Consider the following 21,073-nt stretch of genomic DNA (forward strand, 5'->3'; position numbering starts at 1 on the left):
CAGTATCCTCAGTTGTAAAATGAAGATAATAACCACCTTATTGGGTTGTTTTATGTGTTGTGTAGTGTAGAAAGCATGTGTGGAGAGACTAACAGAATGTCTTGCATAAAGTAATATATCAACTGTTAGTTTCCTTCTTCACGTCAAAAAATCCTCTATGTTTCTTTGTCCCCAATACCTAACTCAGTTTTAGCATATTCAATAACTGTTTTGCTCAATAGATGCAAATGCAGAAGGGCATTTTGAGGACTAGGAAAAGGAGCAACATCCATCATCAAATAGACATGTTTGCTTTCCAATGGGGGTCCTAATTCAGCGCTTCAGCTAAAGGGCATATATACAATTGTGGGTGTGTGCATTGTACTTCCAAAGATGAGCAGTTGTATCCTCTCACAGCTCTGTCAGGAAGCTCATCATGACTCACCCTCCTACAGATCAGGTGGTTAATTATGTTATTAAACTGTCAGAATTATCCAGAATGGCTTTGTCACCCACCTGACAAGAGACCTCAGTTTGATACCGCTGTGTTCAAATGGCTGAAAAATGTGAATGTGTTGTGAGATAATGTATGAACATATATGGAAGATTTTTTTCAAAATGTTTTATGACAGATTTTTTTTCCTTTAATTCTTGTGCCTTAGTGATTACATTGTTCTTAACTTAAAATTGACTTTAGTTCACTTGTACAGCTATCATTCAGAGCCTAAGATATACAGGTTCTGTGGTCAGTGTGATGGGGACAAGGATGAGAAAGATTTGGCTCATTGGGACTACAACCTTCACTTCTTAAAAAAGAAGAGAAGCCCTTCACCAGGATAAAATCACCAGCCATGATCTTTATTGTGATATTTTTACTCATCATGAAATGAGTAAACTGGATGGTAGCAAGCTAGATTCAGCTAAATAGTCATGGTGGATTGTAAAAATGGCCACAGATTCTTGCAACTCTTTATTTCAAGAGCTGGAGGCTATTTCCATGCCCCCTTGGGTCTGGGCTGGCTTGGTGACTTGCTGTGACCAGTAGCTTATAGTAGAAGTGACATTGAACTTTCAGAAGCTCTGCCCCAAGAGACCTGCCTTCTCTTCTTATTGTGCCTATAATCCTGAGACATTGACCAATTTTCATGATGTGGTCACTCCCTGGTGGCAAGATAGACCCTCCAACTAAACTTTGGTTGAAAAGTCAAGACCATGATGCCACACACACACACCAAAGTATATGTAAAGGTTTATTACTTGCATATGAGCTTTCTGGGGAGAATAGGGTGTGCTCCCAAGCTGGTCCACAAATGGCTTCTGAAAGTAGGAAATGGAGATGAGCTTGGGGCTATATGGTGGTTGGGGGTAGGACTAGGTGAGGGTTCCTGTGCTCAAGCTGGGGCCTACATGGTTTGACCTTCCTGCTAGCACCAAAGGAGGAAGTATCTGGGATTTCTTAATATGCCCACATATGGAAGCAGACAGGGACGGGATTGTGATGGGGCAGAAGGCTGTCAGCAGTCAGAATGAAAAATGGCATGAACCTTGTTATTACTCTTTTTCACTAGTGTCTTCCTAGTACATAGCATCTGAAATTATCATTTAAAAATATTTATTTTTTATTTGTCTAACCTCTCCATCCTCTACAGTAAACTCAGTAATGACTGAAACCAAGCATACATTGTTCTCTTACCAAATCTCTGGCTTCCAGATTAGTGTTTGGTACATATAAAGTGCTCAGTAAATATGTATGAATGAATTTCTACAAGTGAACATTAGTTTTGCTGTATCCAGTCCTGATGCTTAGAGTCTCATTATAGAATGAATGCACTGTTAAGTCTAATGATCTTGAGTTTTTAATCCTAATAATCTTAAATTTGAATGATGGGCTCTGCATCTCCTAACAGTTGATACCTCTAAAGAAATAGATAAGAAATGTTAGCTTTTGGTTCTTCTCTATGTTTTGAGCTATATCCTTGTATCAAGTCCAGTCACCAGAACACCACATACCTGGATTAGGTTTCTCCAGCTTTCCATGGAAATGTTTTTACAGTATTAGGTTCCTGATATTTATTGAAGCTGTACTACACAGCCATATACACCTATCTCTGAATATTTTATAGAAGTGCTGCTCAGCACATGGCTGTCTATTTTAGTCACTGTTTCCTAGGACAGACCCATGCAGCAGGCGTCTCAGAGTTTAGAGCTGGGCCAGTTAGCATTTCCTCCTCTATTAGATGAGGAGTTCAGCCAACTTATAGAATGAAACTGTTGTGTTAAACTGTAGTAGCTTCCCTTACCCTAGATTTTCTAAAATTATTATCTACCAGTTCTTGTCTTTTTATCTTTCTTTTGATTTTATATGTATAGTCGTCCTTCAATATCTATGGAGGATTGGTTCCAGTAACCCCCTCAGATACCAAAAATCAATGTATGCTCAAGTCCCTTACATAAAATGATGTGTTTGCATACAAGCTATGAACATCCACCTGTATTCTTTAAGTCATCTGTAGATTACTGATAATACCTAATACAGTTTAAATACCATGTAAATAGTTGTTAATACTGTATTGCTTAGGAAACAAGGATAAGAAAAAACAGTCTGTACATACATGTTCCGTACAGATGCTTTTTTTTTCCAAATACTTTTTATCCAAGATTGGTTGAATCCTGGACACAGAACCCATGGATACAGGAGAACCAACTCTGTGTGTGTGTGTGTGTGTGTGTGTATAAAATTTTCTGTAAGTCTCCACAAACTTTCTTTGTAAGTAGATATGGTATTAGTAATTAATAAATGGATGCTTACACACTGGACAAGATTCAAGTAAGACTACGTTCCATTGCCCTTCCCCTGTTTAAGGGAAACCTGGTGCTTAGGGAAAAGCAAGGAGTAATGCTGTCTGGTTGCTCCAGCAGAAGTGGCGTGTTCTTTATCTTTATGTCTCCTATAGCACATTTAAAAGGATCAAGAAATGTTTGTCACGTTAAACTTCCTGGATTTATTTCTATACCACAGGGGCAGGGGCTTGATTAATGTCATTTATGACCAGAACTCATAGGATATAAGGATCTAGAATTTGAAATACATCTACTTTCCAGAAATATCCTGGAGGATCTTTTTTAAGTAGAGTAAGAAGTTGATTTTCATCTGTATCTTCTCCTTAACATAGTGCCTAACCCTGAGGTTTTAAGCACTGCTGAGGAATGATTACCAATTGATCTTCACGAGCACTTTAATATCTTTGAATCTCTGGGATTGATTATCTTCTTTTACCTAAAGCTTAATACGTTAAAAATGAAACAATAAGTCATTGCTAATACCGTTGTTTTAGTCTATAATTTAAAATGCTTCAAAAATATAATTAGGTTAACCTTTTCTCAGGGAATAGATGGATATACATGAAGAGAGATACACAGTTCGTTTCTATAAAATGAATCTATTTTCGTGCCATTTTTGCCATACAGTTGGAGATGTGCTTTCATTGAAAAACATATCTTAACATAGTGAACTGTGAAGCATTTGGTGAAGGACTTTTAATTTGACAGAATTCCACATTGGACGAAAGAGTGGTGAAAAGTGTTTTCTAACACTTTTAGAAGTGTGCCATGTACCCTCAACTGTTTTCATTTATCTTTTTTCTCATCCTTATTTCCAGATTTCATGCTGTAGCTTTTCTAATTTAACTCTTCTTCATCCTTTCTAATAGCAATTTGAAGTGTAAGCCATCTAAATTTGCCTAATTGTTTTCATTTTTAAATGACATTATTAAACTATACCAGTGCTTCAAATTCAAAATATGCTAAATAAGATCCCTTAATGTAAATGATATTTGAACTCAGTGCTTTTTATCCCTTTAGGATTTTTATGTGATAGTCCAGGATTCCAAATATTATAGCGTGCGTTTCTTTTGTTTTTCAAGTTTTATTTTAAGTTCGGGGGTACACATGCAGGATGTTACACAGGTAAGCATATGCCATGGTGTTTTATTGCACAGATCATCCCATCACCCAGGTATTAAGGCCAGCAGCCATCAGATATTCTTCCTGATGTTCTCCCTCCCCCAACCTCTACAACTGGTTCCCAGTGTGTGTTGTCCCCCAGTACCATGTGTCCAATAGCATGTTTCTTTAGTAACAGTGCACACTGCCTGTGTTGCAATATGGCAAATCAGGATAATGCAAGAAATAAGTTATTATAAAATTCAATGAAAGGTTAAAGGACCTTATTAGCTATTAGTAATAGAAAAAATGAAGTAAAAAGCTGTGTCCTTTGGGGATATTGAAAATATTCTAAAATTTGATTATGATGGTGAGTGTCCAACTCTGTAAATATACTGAAAACAATTTAATTGTACACATTAAACAGGTGAACTTTATGGTGTATAAATTGTATCTCACTGAAGCTAATTTTTTAAAACAGCTCTGTCCTGGTGAGGGAATGAAATAATGGAGTAATTTACATACACTTACATAAACAGCAATGATCCTAATAAATCCTCAGTTGAAACAAATAGTAATTGCAAACCTCAACTGCCTAAGGAATTTTTCTGAAAGTCAAATATTGTCTGTGGCTATGGGTGCATCTTATGAGACACAAGTGTTGTATCCTTGATGCTCATGCCAGTTGTATTAAGTCCGTTTTAATGCTGCTGATAAAGACATACCTGAGACTGGGGAGTTTACAAAAGAAAGAGGTTTATGGGACTCACAGTTCCACGTGGCAGGGGAGACCTCACAATCATAGCAGAAGGTGAAAGGCATAGCTTATGTGGCAGCAGACAAGAGAAGTGAGGTTGTGCAGGGAAACTCCTCTTTTTAAAACCATCAGATCCTGTGAAACTTATTCACTATCACAAGAACAGCACAGTAAAAACCCACCTCCATGATTTAAGTACCTCCCACTGGGTCCCTCCCACAACACGTGGGAATTCAATATGAGATTTGGGTGGGGATACAGCCAAACCATATCATTCTACCCCTGGCCCCTCCCAAATCTCACATTTCAAAACCAATCATGCCTTCTCAACAGTCCCCCAAAGTCTTAACTCATTTCAGCATTAACTCAAAAGTCCAAAGTCGAAGGTCTCATCTGAAACAAAGCAAATCCCTTCCAGCTATGAGCCTGTAAAATCAAAAAAAGGGTTAGTTGCTTTCTAGATATAATGGTGGTATAGGCATTTGAGTAAATACAGCCATTCCAAATGGGAGAAATTGGCCAAAACAAAGGGGCTACAGGCCCCATGCAAGTCCAAAATCCAGTGGGGCAGTCAAATCTTAAAGCTCCAAAATGATCTCCTTTGATTCCATGTCTCATATCCAGGTCACACTGATACAAGGGGTGAGCTCCCATGGCCCTGGACAGCTCTGCCTCTGTGGCTTTGCAGGGTACAGCCTCCCTCCAAGCTGCTTTTATGGGCTGGCATTGAGTGTCTGCAGCTTTTCCAGGCATACAGTGCAAGCTGTCAGTGGATCTACCATTCTGGAGCCGGGAGAACAGTGGCCTTCTTCTCACAGCTCCACTAGGTGGTACCCCAGTAGGGACTCTGGGTGGGGACTCTGACCCCACATTTCCCTTTCACACTGCCCTGGCAGAGACTCTTCATGAGAGCCCCACCCCTGCAGCAAACTTCTGCCTGGACACCCAGCCATTTCTATATATCTTCTGAAATCTAAGTGGATGTTCCTAAACCTCAGTTATTCACTTCTGTGCACTCGCAGGCTCAATACCACGTGGAAGCTGCTAAGACTTGGGGCTTGCACCCTCTGAAGCCATGGTCTGAGCTCTACGTTGGCCCCTTTCAGCTATGGCTGAGGTGGCTGGGATGCAAGATACCTAGTCCCTAGGCTGCACACAGCATGGGGACCCTGGGCATGGCCTAGGAAACCATCTTTTCCTCCTAGGTCTCTAGGCCTGTGATGGGAGGGACTGCCTTGAAGACCTCTGACATGCCCTGGACACATTTTCCTCATTATCTTGGGGATTAACATTCAGCTCCTTATTGCTTATGCAAATTTCTGCAGATGGCTTGAATTTCTCCTCAGAAAATGGGATTTTCTTTTCTATTGCATTGTCAGGCTGCAAATTTTCCAAACTTTTATGCTGTTTCCCTTATAAAACTGAATGCCTTTAACAGCACCCAAGTCACCTCTTGAATGCTTTGCTGCTTAGTAATTTTGTCTACCAGATACCCTAAATCATCTCTCTCAAGTTCAATTCCACATATCTTTAGGGCAGGGGGCAAAATTCCACCAGACTCTTTGCTAAAACATAACAAGAGTCACCTTTGCTCCAGTTCCCAACAAGTTCCTCATCTCCATCTCAGACCACTTGAGCCTGGATTTCATTGTCCATATTATTATCAACATTTTGGTCAAAGGCATTTAACAAGTCTCTAGGAAGTTCCAAACTTTCCCATATTTTCCTGTCTTCTTCTGAGACCTCCAAACTGTTCCAACCTCTGCCTGTTAGCCAGTTCCAAAGTCACTTCCACATTTTCAGGTATCTTTTCAGCAGGGCTCCACTCTTGGTACCAATTTACTGTATTAGTCTGTTTACACACTGTTGATAAAAACATACTCAAGACTGGGTGATTTACAAAAGAAGGAGATTTATTGGACTTACAGTTTCATGTGACTGGGGAGGCCTAACTATCATGGCAGAAGGTGAAAGGCACATCTTATGTGGTGGCAGACAAGAGAAGGGAGCTTGTGCTGGGAAACTCCCCTTTTTAAAACCATCAAATCCCATGAGACTTACTATCATGAGAACAGCATGGGAAAGACCAGCACCCATGATTCAAGTACCTCCCACCAGGTACCTCCCACAACACGTGGGAGTTCAAGATGAGATTTGGGTGGGGATGCAGCCAAACCACATTACCAATCATCAGGTATTTATTGAGTTCCATTGTGATAGAGGAACTTTAGCTTGGCCGCATAGTAGTTTCAGGTTTCCAAGTGCAGCAAGAGCAGAAACTACAAAACCTCTTGAGGCTCAGGATCTGGACTTGCACCATGTCATTTAGACTGTATTTTACTGGTCAAAGCAAGTTACTAAGCCATCCCAGATTCAGAGGATAGGGAAATAGAATTCACCTGTTGATAGGAGGAGCTGCAAGATTTGATGGACATTTTTAGAGTCAATTTCATAGTCAATCAATTACTAAAATAATGCTGCTTTCTAGACCTCCAAGTCATTTTAGCACTACAACAATCTAGCTAAATCTGGTTTTGTGCTATGCAGTTTATCCCTTCCATTTAAGTAAACTAAGTCTAATGATGAAGATGATTTGGGTATGTTAAATACACAGTCACAAGTATTCGTGTGTATTAAATGTTGAATTAATTACCCCCACTAGAAATGGGCAGGGATAACAGCAGCTCTTGCTAAAACTGTTTAAATTTTGCTTCAAACTTTTGCCATAGATTTACCTAGCATAAAGATTGTTTTGATTTCCTAAAGTACACACCATTAAATGGTCCAAAGCCAGAGAAGCAGGAGACCACAAGATGGGAATAAAATTACAGTGGCATGGTTAATTCACATTGAGTAATTAAGAAGCAACTATATTATAATATCTATTTTAATTCTGGCCATTTGCCAGCTATAGCTTCTCTCACAGCAATAGGAGAAGTTCAGGAGCAAACCAAAACACTCACCTGAATACAATGAGAAACACACAAGAGTGGAAAAAAAAAAAAACCCTAAATCCAATTGACTAATGTTAGAAAAGAAATTTATAAAATTCACCATATCTGTTAAGCTACCCATCAAAAGGAAAATCGGGAGCAGGTAGTGAGAAATCACCCAATATAATCTCACAACCTTGTTAAAACTGTGAGATATTATCCCATTGCCAGTTGTTCCTAAGAAATGGGCCCCTTCTTAAATATGGGGGACTGAATGCTGAGGGCCAGCGAGGAAAAACACTCACAGCTCCACTGACATCTGACATGAATCACATCAGAACCTAAGACCTTTGCCCACAGACATTAAAAATTGTGACAGTTCAACTGTGAAAATCTTCTTCAGGTTCAAGCTTGGGTCTCAGACAGAAAAATCCATCTCCCAGCTACCTCATCAAAGTGTAACGTTCAGCTTGACTTTTCCCATCCCTAGGCATCCGCTTTCTATAAACACAGCTCCCAGCATGATGGTGTCAATTAAATACCCGCTTTCAATTACCTAATAGAAGAAAAAAAAGAAAAAGGATCTTGTTACTTAAAAAGTTTTTTTTTTTAACCGGTTCTATGGATGTAGAAGTCTAGCATCTTAAAAGACACCTTAAATGACCGTTTGCTCTCTATAAGCTGTTGCCTCAGATGCAGTTGAGATTTATAAAAGTCCTAGGCAAGCTTCTTAGAAGCATACTAACATCGGCTGATAAAGAGCGGTTCTATTTTCCTTTGAATTAGACATCCCTTTCTCTGCTATAATCCTCTTTATATAGAGACTCCTTTTCTATTGAGCCAAGAGTAGAATAATTGCAAAAGCCTTGTCAGGGTGCCATACTGGAGAGACTTTCCATGTCTCCATTATCCCTCTACAAGTAGACAGTTTATTTTTTTTTTAACTTTTTAAAATTTATCATTTAAAAGCTTATTTAATCAATTACTCAAATAATGCTGCTTTCTAAGTTGCTTCATCAAATTTACTAAGGAAAAAATAATTATTTAAGGTGATGGATATCCCAATTACACTGATTTGGTCTTTACAAATAATATAAGTATATTAAATTAGGACATGTCCCCTGAAAACATGTACATCTATTATATACCAACAAAAATATAAAATTAAAAAACTTTACTAAAAGATCAACTATAAGATGGAATTGTTTTAATAGCTATGACAACTTCTAGAAAGTTCTACTGCAGAGTTTTCCTTTTCTATATTTATAGAAGCATTTCAAGGAATAGTCAACTTCTTAAAAACTATGGGTAGAAGTGGTTTAATTTTTGTATTATATGTTTAATATTCAGAAAAGCATATTTATAGTCAACAGTTGCAATTTCAGGTATCCCATATATTCATCATAAATATGAATTTGCTGAGAAAAGACATAGAACAACCATGTCAATGGGAAATGGTGAAATTGTGGTTACTAAGTTTTAGAAATACAAATTTTAAGCTGATATGCTCTTTGAATGGTTAGGAAAAGAATGATAAAATGCCTACAATTCAAAATAGTTTAAATGACATTCAGAGGATGGAAAGATACTCAGATGCTCGAAGCGACCCCTTCTCATGTGACATGATAAAATTTAACATGTTGCCAGAAGCACCAAATTATGACTAAGTCACTCTGGTTGAAAGTTAAAGAATGGTTAAACTCAAAAATAATAAAAAATGACCTTTAAAACAGCTAAAGAAATCTGAAATGGCCAAAATCATCGTATGCCAAACGGTAAGCTAATTTGTTATTATCTAGTATCTGGGACATGTATTAAGTGGGATTGGTCAACTCGGTAGCAGTGGGCCGACAGATTCAACATGAAAAGCAAAAACTGTCCAAAGCAATGGAAAGGAAATAAGGATGGGATTACTCAGGAGAACAGGACACTATCACATTTACCTTAGTGTTAAATCTATTCAATAGAAGTCTAAATCTCCCTAGGATTCTTAAATCTCAATGAAATGATCATTTACTAAAATACTGCTCTTATGACAAAATGAAGAAATTGGCATCTAAAGCTTCCCTAAAATATTCAAAAGCTTTTAAAACCACTCAATCTACTGTGAATTTCGATTAACTTCATAAACAGCTACAAGAAAACAATGTTTTGGTAAATTTAGCACATTGATTTTTGGCAAATTAGCTTCTGGCAAACTGGTTGTTTTATATATTGTTTATTTCAGCATATTGATTTTTAGCAATTTGGCTTCTTTCTGATACCTGGTGCCCTCACAGAACAAACTGGATAATCAAAGACTTATTTTTAGAAATATATTGAGTGCCAAGGGTCACTGGTTAGGAGACTGAATATACATGGTGTTTGAGACAGACATTGCCACCAACCTCATGGGAGATACAGCCTGTCGGGGAAGACAGACATTAAGTAAAAGTGACATAAATAATTATTTAGTCAGAACTGTAATAAATGCTTAAAAAAACATGGTATGAAATGAGAGTATCTGAGAGGAAGACCTGGTAGGTAACCTTTTATTTTTAATTAATTTGTAATTAAAAATTATATAAAATAGAAAATGCAGTCTGGCCTGGTGAAACAGACAGGAGGACCAGCACTAAGCATCATCATCAGTCAGGTGTGGGTGGCATGGTAGGGCTGCAGAACTGGCATAGACCATGGGCAGCACGCACTGCCTAAGGAGCAGTGGCTGGCATCCTTTAATGTCTCCAGTGTTCATCTTGTGCAGGGTTCTTTATGTTTTCCTAACATGCCTTAGAGTGATCTTTGTCTTTAAAGTGACAGGCTGCACTTTCCATGTGCTTCTCTCTCACAGCTTACCTGCAGGCTCCAGTCTTCTCTCAGCCTGCAGCTTGCGACCCCTGTTGCCGTTTGCCATGCTGCCACTGAGGCTGGCCTCCCCAGCTCCTTTTCCTTGGCTGCTTTTTATTTTTATGCTTACACTTCTCCGTTGCTGTTCTTCTCAGCGTTCTCCAGCCGCCTTTGAGACAGCATGCTGGACAGTGGCGGCACTCCCGTGCCTCTGCACAGGTGTACTGAACAACTGGGTCTCTGACACCTCCCAGGGAGTGGTTTTACATTGCTGTGGTGGTCTAGAACTTCTCATCTCAGATACCATCTTCATTAGAAATCTAAGGATTCTCGGAGGCTCTTTTTGAAATCATCAAATCATCAATGTTTGACCTTAACTAATACTAAAAAACAAGTTGTCCATATTATTAAGAGGAGTTCTAAATAGTTAGAATTTGTTTTCTGTTTTGTTTTGTTTCGTTTAAAAAAAACTACTCCTTGTGGAGCAGGGCTACCCCACAGGCAGTGTGCCTTTGTTTACAACAGATAAATGAAAGACAAGAGGAAATTGTGTGTGCCCTGTGACTAAAATGTATCTAAATAATATGTAAATAGCTATGTTAAAAAAGCAGTCAATAGCACTAAGAGACAAAGATGTTTTTGCTTGCATTGTTTGCAAAGAAGTTTAGACTTCAGCAGAACTGGACTGCTGGAATAAAAGACACAGTCCCGGTTTTAGTGTTTTCTTGTTTTTTAAAAAATCGACATATTTGTTCTCTGGGGCTGCTATAAAACAAATTACCACAAGCTTGTTGGCTTAAAACAACAGGAATTTATTCTCTCACAGTTTTAGAGGCTGGAAGTTCAACATCAATTTCAGGAAGATCAACATCAATTTCACTCGGCTGAAATGAAGGTGTCAGCAGGGCCAGGCACCCTCTGGAGGTTCTGGGGAAGAATCCTTGGTTCTTGGAGCTTCAAGTGGCTGTCAGCATCCTGACTTGTGGCCACATCCCTCTAATCTCTGTTTCTTCCTCCTCCGAGTGTAACCTCATCTCCCTGTGTCTCCTTTACAAGGACATTAGTGATGTCGTCTATGGCCCACCAGGTTAATCCAGGATGATCTCCTCATCTCAAGATCCTTAACTTAATCGCATTTGCAAAGACCCCTTTTTCAAATTAGGTGAGATTTACAGGTTCCAGCGATTAGGATTTGATATCTTTGGGGTCATCATTCAGCTCACTACACAGGGGTTACGTTGTTTCTGTTGAGAATCACAATTCACAGAAAGGGGCCCAAAGCTTTGCTTGTCCTGAAGGTAGGGTGATTTGTTCTATTTGTTTGTTTCCAGATATAAACTTGTTTTTTCCCGACTCTGCTACTGGTGCACTTGATCATCCTGGTAGAGGACAAGGTGCCAGCGCTGCTTTCTCAGTTGTGTGCTTGCAAACAAACTGGCTGACAAACGCAGAGCACTTGATAAATGTCATTGTTATTATTGCTGTGGTTACATGCAGGAAAACAGACTGAAATTTTATTAATATTTTTTTCATGTCAGATGGGTAATAAGATTTGAGGGAGACACATCTCTCCTATGTGTGAAAACCCAGTCATCACACTTATAACTACAAATGGACGCTAGACTGAATTTTTTTTTTTTTTTTTTTTTTAGATGGAGTCTCGCTCTGTCACCCAGGCTGGAGTGCAGTGGCGTGATCTTGGCTCACTGCAAGCTCCGCCTCCTGGGTTCACGCCATTCTCCTGCCTCAGCCTCCCGAGTAGCTGGGACTACAGGCGCCCGCCACCAAGCTCGGCTAATTTTTTGTATTTCTTAGAGATGGGGGTTCACCATGTTAGCCAGGATGGTCTCGATCTCCTGACCTCATGATCCGCTGGCCTCGGCCTCCCAAAGTGCTGGGATTATAGGTGTGAGCCACTGCACCTGGCCCCCAGACTGAAATTTTAAAAAAGGAAACCGTAACATGATAATGGTAGGTATGGTAGGTAGTGAATGGAAGGATCAGGTGGTCATACTACTTTAAAAAGTTAAGTCAAAATTCAATTAAAAAAAAAATTTTTAAACATCCATTTAATCTGAATACTCTTGAGACTACAAGACTACTCTAGAATTCTTAGTAAATTCCATGCTCAGAATCTATGCTCAGAGGCCGAGGTGGGAGAATCACTTGAGGCCTGGAGACCAGCCCTGGCAACCTACTGAGACCCCATCTCTACAAAAACCTTTAAAAATTAGCCAGTCGTGGTGGCTCATGCCTTAATCCTAGCTACTCAGAAGGCTGATGGGGGAGGATCGCTTGAGCCCAGGAGTTCGAGCCTGCCGTGAGCCATGATGACACCACTGTACTTCAGTCTGAGAGACAGAGTGAGATCCTGTCTCAAAAAGAAAAATTAATATATCAAAATTTTGATATATAAACTCTGAGTTTTAGAGTTTTAGAGTTACTTTTATGTACATTATCACATTTACAGCTCCATGAGGTTGACATTATTTTTCTATTTGGAAGGTGAGGACATGAGCTTTAGAGGGATCCAATCCAAGGCTGATGTAGCAAGGAAAGGAACAGGACCATTGTCCTTTTTATCTTAACTCCAAGTCTAGTGGTTTATACAGAATTTAAGTTACTGTGAAGTTGATGATACTCCTTATAAAATGTATGTTTGCCTGCTTTGGAATTTGTGCTAGAGGAAAATTTTGTTCATCCAACCCCAGTCTCCAGGTGGGATTCCTAGAAGTTTTCAAACCTGTTTATTAATGTATTTTTTAACATGTGTCAAAATTCTGCTTAGTTCCACAATCATTATTTCTAGGAATTTCTGAAAAAATACCCATTTATGTCTTAAGAATAATCCATTCAAATCTCAAAAAAGACTATTTTTAATCATGTAGTTCTTAAAAATATTTTTTTCATCTTCCTGCCTTTATCATCGGTCTTCTTATGCCTAAGAACTAAAGCAATTTCTTTAAAATGAGCAGAACAGGTTCTTTCCATGATAGTTGATCCTTCTTTATGAAATTGGGTGCTAAGTCAGATTTGGTTTTGAGTTGTCTTCCCTATCACCCACCCCCTCACCCACCAACTTGCATTTTATTGAAGCAAAATATTTCACAGTATTTGTGGTGCCATTAGAATGTCCTTCAGTCCAACACTCTTTATCCTCCTTCTAAAACTTGGCGTTTTGCTGTTGAATATGTAAATGTATGTAAGGAAGTTCATTGATGTTCTGCTTTCCAGTTACTCCCAAACCTGTAAATATTTTTGAAGCCTTGAATAGATCATTTGTTCATTATTGGTGTCAGTTTTACCCCCAGGGGATGTTTGGAAATGCCTGGAGACGGTTTTTGGTTGTCACAATAGCAAACAGCAGGCACCTAGTGGGTAGAGAAAAGGATGCTGCCAGCCATCCTACAGGACAGCCCCCACAACAAAATTATATGACCCCAAATATTCAATACTGCCCTCGTTGATAAATACGGGCCTATATCTACAGCACCCATCTTTCAATTTCATCTTATAGATGTTCAGCTCTCACTGAAGACCACAGAGATACATTAAAACATGCACGTAAACAAGGAGTGGCAGCATCTTTCACCTGATCCAGGTTCTACTCTTACTTTTTCTTGGTGACCTATGCATAGCAAATGGCTTTCATGTCATCTCAAGTCTAGGATAATGATAGTGTCTTACTCTCTGGTGGCTGAATGATTTCTGTGAGGCCTTAGGTTCATTCTCTTGGGGGGGAAAAAAAAACCTTAGGGCAGTCAGAAGACCCGCCAAGGGCACAGTTGGTTGTGCCTTCATCTGTATCCTCTCTTTATATTTGTAATACAACAGTTTGTTTGTTGTTGTTGTTGTTGTTGTTGAATAATTTAAGGGAGGTGCTTTGGTCTCCTTAATAAATTATATTGTGCCATAATTCCAGTACCTAGCCTAATGGCAACACATAAAAATTGCTTAATAAATGTTTGTTGAATGAATGATTTTAATTGTTCAGAGTTTCATATTCAGTTATAGATCATAAATTCCAATTGCCTATAGTTTCCTGTCACCTTCCTCAGATTTACTCTGTCTTCTAATTTCTGTTTTGGTTTTTGCACTGGTTTTATTTTTGCCATCAGGGGATATATTTTTGTATTCATTTAATTTACTAATTTACTCATATCAATTTACTAATTGTTTATTATTCTAGGTACCGGTAGCATTGTCAGAAAGGTTTAAGGAGTGAGGAAGCAAACATGAGTAAAGACAATGTGTAATTTAATTATAATACAGCGAGTGACTGAATGCTATTAGAATCTATTTACAGAAAGATCAAAATAAAATAATAAAATTTGAGACAAAGAGGAGAAGCTTCTAGAAGCGAAATAACAATCAGTGCCCCTGGAAGTAGGATGAGGTTTGAACAGGAATTTTTTCCATCCATTACTCACTCACCCACCTACTCATTAATCCTGTAAGCATATTTTGAATGCCTGCTCTGTGGCTAGGGACACAAAGATGAATAAGATATTGCTTATACCGTCAAGCCATCATCACAACAGTAGAGAATAAGAGAAAAACATTGCTTTTGGATCAGATGGGTTTGCCATGAGAATCCTGGTTTCTCCATTGCTTCTCAGCTGTACAACCCTTGGGCAAATTTCAATTATGTCTCAATGTCCATATTTGTTACATGGGAATAGCAATATCTGCCTCGCAGAGATTTTACTAAAATTACATGAAATAACATGTTAATTATTCAACAAACATTTATAGAGAACCCATTACTTTCCAGATACTAGATTAAGCCCTAGAGGTTAAGCACTGGGGATACAAACACAAATGACCCTCCACCCCTGTCTTCCAAGGGACAGTTTGATAAGTGCTTTGGGAGAGATCACAGAGCAGGAGTGCTTGACTTGGACGGTGGAAAAGTCATGAAGGACCACTTCCCTGTGGGATAACCACTGAGTTTGATGTTAAAAAACGTTGGAAGTTAGACCCAGGAAAAAACTTCACCACACAGGGTATTCCAGACGTAAGAACACAGGCTTGCTGAGGGGTAAGTAGCTGACTAGAGCCTAGAGAAGAGGGAAGATGTGGAGTAGGGGAGACAGGGACAGTGGGACACAAGGGTAGCAAAGACTGAGGCACAAGGCTGGATGTCAGCAGGCTATGTGTGCCTTGTTAGAGAGTGTAAATTCAACTGGAAGCCACTGGAAGAAACAAGCTCAGTAACCATCTAACACATGAGTAAAACAAGTCTACATTCTGGAAGGTTTGGGGGAAGACTCAAGTGAACTGGGCACATTCTGGTGTTACTAGCCAAAGACTTGTACATGAAAATTTAGGAAATTAATTTGAATAGGTAATATGAGGCAAGGCTGTGATAGAATTTGGTAGTCTTGGTGGTCGTTTATCTACAAAATGATACATTGTTTTAGCACCATGTGTACAATGTCCTAGATGAGGAAAAGACTTGAGGCTTGAATACCAGATATGAGATTGTGACTTAGTTATCAAATTGTAGGGTCCAGGTCTAGGGGAGAGCAATTGAAACATACATGAAGAGATGGACAGCAGTCTTCTGAGAAGAATCATCAGTATGAGACAGAGAGGGTAGAGCCCACAGCTCTATAAGCTTAAGTAAATGAAAGCATGGTGGTCCCTGGGTTGAAAGGCCAATGTGACTTGAGAGAGAAGATATGAGTTGAGTTTGGCACGTTATGTTTTAAATGCAAGAGAGGCAAAAAAGTGAAACCTCCTATTGAGACCTTAGATATATGGGATGAAATCTTGTGCAGGAAACTGAAGCTATAGGTACAGATTTGGGAATCCTCACAATAGAGATGATTGTTTGGGGGTATATAAATGCTTCTTGATATTCTTTATGTCCATTTTTGAAGGTTTTCTAATGTTAATTAGGAGCTTTAGTCTGATATTCAATTAACAGAGCAGTGCTTTTAAGTATACTTTCCTTTGCTGCAAAGCATCTGTTTAATATGTGCTACTACCTAATATGCCAGGAAGTTCTGGGTCCCCAATAACTCTCTTGTGATAAATCGGCACCTTTGGAAGTTACATGAGGTTTTCCAGCCTCCAAAGCACTCTCTGAGTATCTGATGTTTTAATACAGAGGAGTACATTAATGGTTTAATTATGGTAAGAATTCTTAATAACCAGATCCTGAGTATGGGAGTCTACCTGCTTCTTCTGGAAGAAGGATTATCTCTGGAAGGGAGAGAGAAGCAAGCTGTGGTTCAGTTTGTGTCACCTGTGTCAGTGGGATGCCACATGTTTGAGTTAGTAATGTGTATCCAGCACTGGCTTAGATACTAAGAATACAGCAAGTTCTTTCTGTTGCTAGTCCAGCAAACAAGCACAAGATGTGTAGAGAAGGGATTACATAGACGTCTGTTCCAAAGGCTGGTAAGCACTAGAAGAAGCAGAGGCTGACCTTGTTCAGGGCAGTAGGATTTTTAAAAATCACAATATAATGGCATTTTAACTGAACCCTAAAGTCTAAGTAACATTTACTCTGGAAGTTAAATGAAATAATGTTGCTTGGTTATTATAATAATAATGCACTAGAAAATAAAGTCAATTAATTTTTTTAAAAAAAGCAATGCTCTTATTTGCTTGGAACACTGTAAGTACTCAAAAATGAAGAAAAAGAAAAGTAGACATTTGCCAGGTAGTCAGGAAGAAACAGGAACAATGTATATATTTCAGAGAGAAGGAACAAGGTGTGTGTGTAACAAAACTACAGAGACAGGAAGAGTAGGCACAGCGTGCATGTTTGCTGGGAGATCATACTGAAAATAGTGACAAACAAATTATCATATTTGATTTAAAAAATGATCCCTGAGCCTGCAAAAAGGAGCATGGCTTATGAATAGAGGAAGATCAGGTAAAAGGAGACCGGTCAGGAGGCTATAGCTCAGATCTAGGTAAGAATGAATGGGGATCTGAACTAAGGTAGGAGATGGAGAAGAGACGATAGATTTTAGATAGATCTAGGTGGTAGAATTAACAGAATTTGGTGGCTAATTAAATGTGATAATAAACAGGCAAAGAGGATTCTAGAACACCTCCCAGCAGGAACTCCCAGTGGAGTTTGAGCATGTCTTGTCTGACTTAGGGCATGCATATCTGAAACCACCTCGTGCTGAATGACAAGCCTGATTTTTCCAGCACCAATGCTCTTCTTGATTGTTTGCTTGACACTTTGGGAAGTAGCATTAACACTCTTAGGTCACTAGGGGGCTAATCATAGCCATTTTCATGATTGCAATACTGAATTGGAGTTTTCAGAGAATAATCATGGCAGTTCACATAAGGGTCTTTCCTGGAAGAGGCTCTCACTGTCTTCGGACAATGTCATTTGCATTAAGACCATTCCATGAGGCTAGTGTCATAAAAATCATTACTTATACAGCTTTTGCTCTCAAATCTGTAGTCATTCCAGATGTCTACTGAATACTGAATTCTTTGTTCAATCCAGCTGTAAATGTGTTAAGCTGATAGATACAAACTATTCACAAATGAATGACTAGAAGGATGGATGGATGAGGATAGATAGATAGATAGATAGATAGATAGATAGATAGAAATTAATGACAGCAGTTAGTGCTCTATTTCCATGAGCATGTTAACAATTTTAAAGAAAAATTTATTTACAATGATTTAGTAAAACCATAAACCTGCATTTAAAACCTACATTGGCGATACGTAAAGCACTGTGTTGGACTATTACATACTAGATTCAAAGCCCTTAGAAGACAGAGGTGGAGGGTCATTTATGTTTGTACCTCTAGTGCTTAACCTAGTATCTGGAAAGTAATGGGTTCTCTATAGATGTTTGTGGAATAATTAACATGTTATTTCATTTAATTCTAGTAAAATCTCTGTGAGGTAGATATTACTATTCCCATGTAACAAATATGGATATTGAGACATAATTTATATTTGCCCAAGGTTGTACAGCTCAGAAGCAATGGAAAAACCAGCATTCTTATGGCAAACCTGTCTGATCCAGAAGCAATGTTTTTCTCTTACTCTCCACTCTTGTGAAGACGGCTCTTTGAAGGCATTGTCTGATCCTTCTTGAGCTTCTGCACAGTTCCTAGTTGGGAGCTGAGTTACTCTTTCAGATCATAGAGAAGTCTCATTATTGGCAACCAAACTGTTGTGCTGACCCAGACATTTTATATCTGGAGCTGCCATTTGAGAGTCACCAGCAGAGGGTTCAAGTTCAGGTAAGCCACAGCCTACCAGCTTTGGGAAATGATGAGGATAATGACATTCCTGACCCCAGCTTTCCAAGATGCTCACCAAGCCCAAATGTGCACCTGTGCAGAGCAAGCCATAATTCCTTACCTCAGACCGCTAACCATGTTCAGATAACCATGAAAATTATTTCCATTGATTCAGTAGAACCTAATTATACTGCAAAAGAATGAAGTTGAGTAGAAGAATGACATTTGGGGACAGAATTGTTAAGTAATAAAAAACAAAAGTAATGGCAATTGACCCTTGAGGTGTCTGATCAGACCCACACATGACTGCTAGGAAAATAAATTGGTTGTAAGGGATCTATACCTTCTCTGTGAACCCCAGGCCATTAGCATTGTCCTTTCCATTTCTCCAGGAAGTTCTCAGGCTTCATTTAGCCACTGATACTGTAGAAATTTCATCTTTAGGAAGAAAGTCATAAATATAGCAACACCTATACTCTTTTGAAAAGGAAAGATTCCTAGTATCTGGGCAATAAAGTGAGAATTTGATTCATTTATTTAAAAGATCTCCCAGGTGCAAATTCATTTACTTCTAGGGTGGTCTTTTTTTTTTTCCTTTTACATTTGTAGAAAGAGATATGATCCTCCCACCCCTTCCCATCTCACTGATGTCTTTAAAAAACTGGAACCAGAGTCTGATTACAGACATTTGTTGCCATGAAGACACAATGGAATGTGGTTAAGGGAGAAGAAAGAGCCTTAACTATGAATTATTTTCCTTTGATGGCTAATTTTTTTTCTCTTATACCTTTCCAAAAAGGTGGCAAGGTGACATCTATTTAGAGTGTATTTAATTGCAACTTTCAGAAGACTGAAACAGTAATATCTCATAGAATCCTCAGTCACAATTCAAAATGTTTGGAGAAGCAGAAGATGAAGTGTACTCTCAGCAGAGGGGAAAGAAATTGGAATTTCAAGTAATCTGCCTGGTCTGCTGATTACACTGTGTAACGGAGGATATACCAGCCCTTGATTTTTGTCTTTGATTTCCATTCATCTGGGGTCCTTTCCTTATGATCAGGGACTCTGTGGGTAGCCATGGTGCTTAAAATCTAAGGAAGAGCAAAGAGAATTTTGTTCTATTAGAAAGTGGTGGTGTCAGATGCAAGTAATTGGATCCTAATCCCTACCTACAGCAATTCAAAGACAGGTTAAAAATCTCACCCAGAGCATCTTCCTAAACCACAGTTAAATGGTGTGTGTATATATACACATCACTGTGTATGTGTATGTGTGTATGTGTTTGTGTGTGTGTGTGTGAGAGAGAGAGAGAGAATATTCATAAACACACAATAAAGTCATGTGGATTACAAAAATTGATGACATCGTCATTAGATAAGAATCAACCTTGTTTAATTTTTACATAGAATTACTAAAAATAAGCAGTCAGAATTTTCCATGTATTTCAGTTAGTTTTTTTTTTGTTTTTTTTTTTGTTTTTTTTTTTTTTTTTGAGACGGAGTCTTGCTCTGTCACCCAGGCTGGAGTGCTGTGGCCGGATCTCAGCTCACTGCAAGCTCCGCCTCCCGGGTTCACGCCATTCTCCTGCCTCAGCCTCCGGAGTAGCTGGGACTACAGGCGCCCGCCACCTCGCCCGGCTAGTTTTTTTGTATTTTTTAGTAGAGACGGGGTTTCACCGTGTTCACCAGGATGGTCTCGATCTCCTGACCTCGTGATCCGCCCGTCTCGGCCTCCCAAAGTGCTGGGATTACAGGCTTGAGCCACCGCGCCCGGCCAGTTTTTTTTTTTTTTTTTTATTCAGTGGAATTAATTACTGTAATTTGGGAAGAATGAACTTTGTTTTAGTTCAGAAAACGTATTACTCACATAATGGATCCCAGGAGCCATACACTGTCAAGAATTGTTCAGTTGTGTAACCGTGTTATCAAGAAACCTCATTCCTCCTCCCTGCCATCCTTGGAATCAGGCCTCACAGAATCTGGCTCCCTGCTCGTTTCAAAAAAGATACCAGAAACAAATAGAGCTACTGATTTTTCATTGTTCACATTGAGACAGGGCATCAGAGTGGGTACGGAGAATTAGGACAAATAAACTTACTCTCCTATGAACCTTATAAACCTTTACTTCTTACATTTCAAAAGGATGTGTAAAACCTGTGATCTTTTCTTCTATAGCATTTCGTGAGAAGTAACGGTCTTAAGGTTAAACAGGACATTGAGAAATCCTCTAGGAAGCCCTCTGAAATAATACAAATATATCATCACTCCAGATAGATTTAAAACATCCAATTTTATGAGGAAGAATTCCGTAATCACCTTATGAGAAGAGAACTCAATAGTATAGATTTTTACTGTGGGGACGTTTAATTCCCCAAAAGTAAAGGGTATTTATTTAAA

The 21,073-nt window shown here is 38.9% G+C and overlaps 1 protein-coding gene and 1 pseudogene across 2 annotated transcripts in view; one reads left to right on the forward strand and one right to left on the reverse strand.

The window, feature by feature from the left end:
* Nucleotides 1–21,073, forward strand: part of FAT3 (FAT atypical cadherin 3) — a 558,548-nt gene that overhangs the window by 376,768 nt on the left and 160,707 nt on the right. The gene's annotated exons all lie outside the window — the stretch shown is intronic.
* LOC112607520 lies at nt 11,973–12,057 on the reverse strand (annotated as a pseudogene).

Source organism: Theropithecus gelada, chromosome 14 (genome assembly GCF_003255815.1).
Source record: "Theropithecus gelada isolate Dixy chromosome 14, Tgel_1.0, whole genome shotgun sequence".
Lineage (NCBI taxonomy): Eukaryota > Metazoa > Chordata > Mammalia > Primates > Cercopithecidae > Theropithecus > Theropithecus gelada.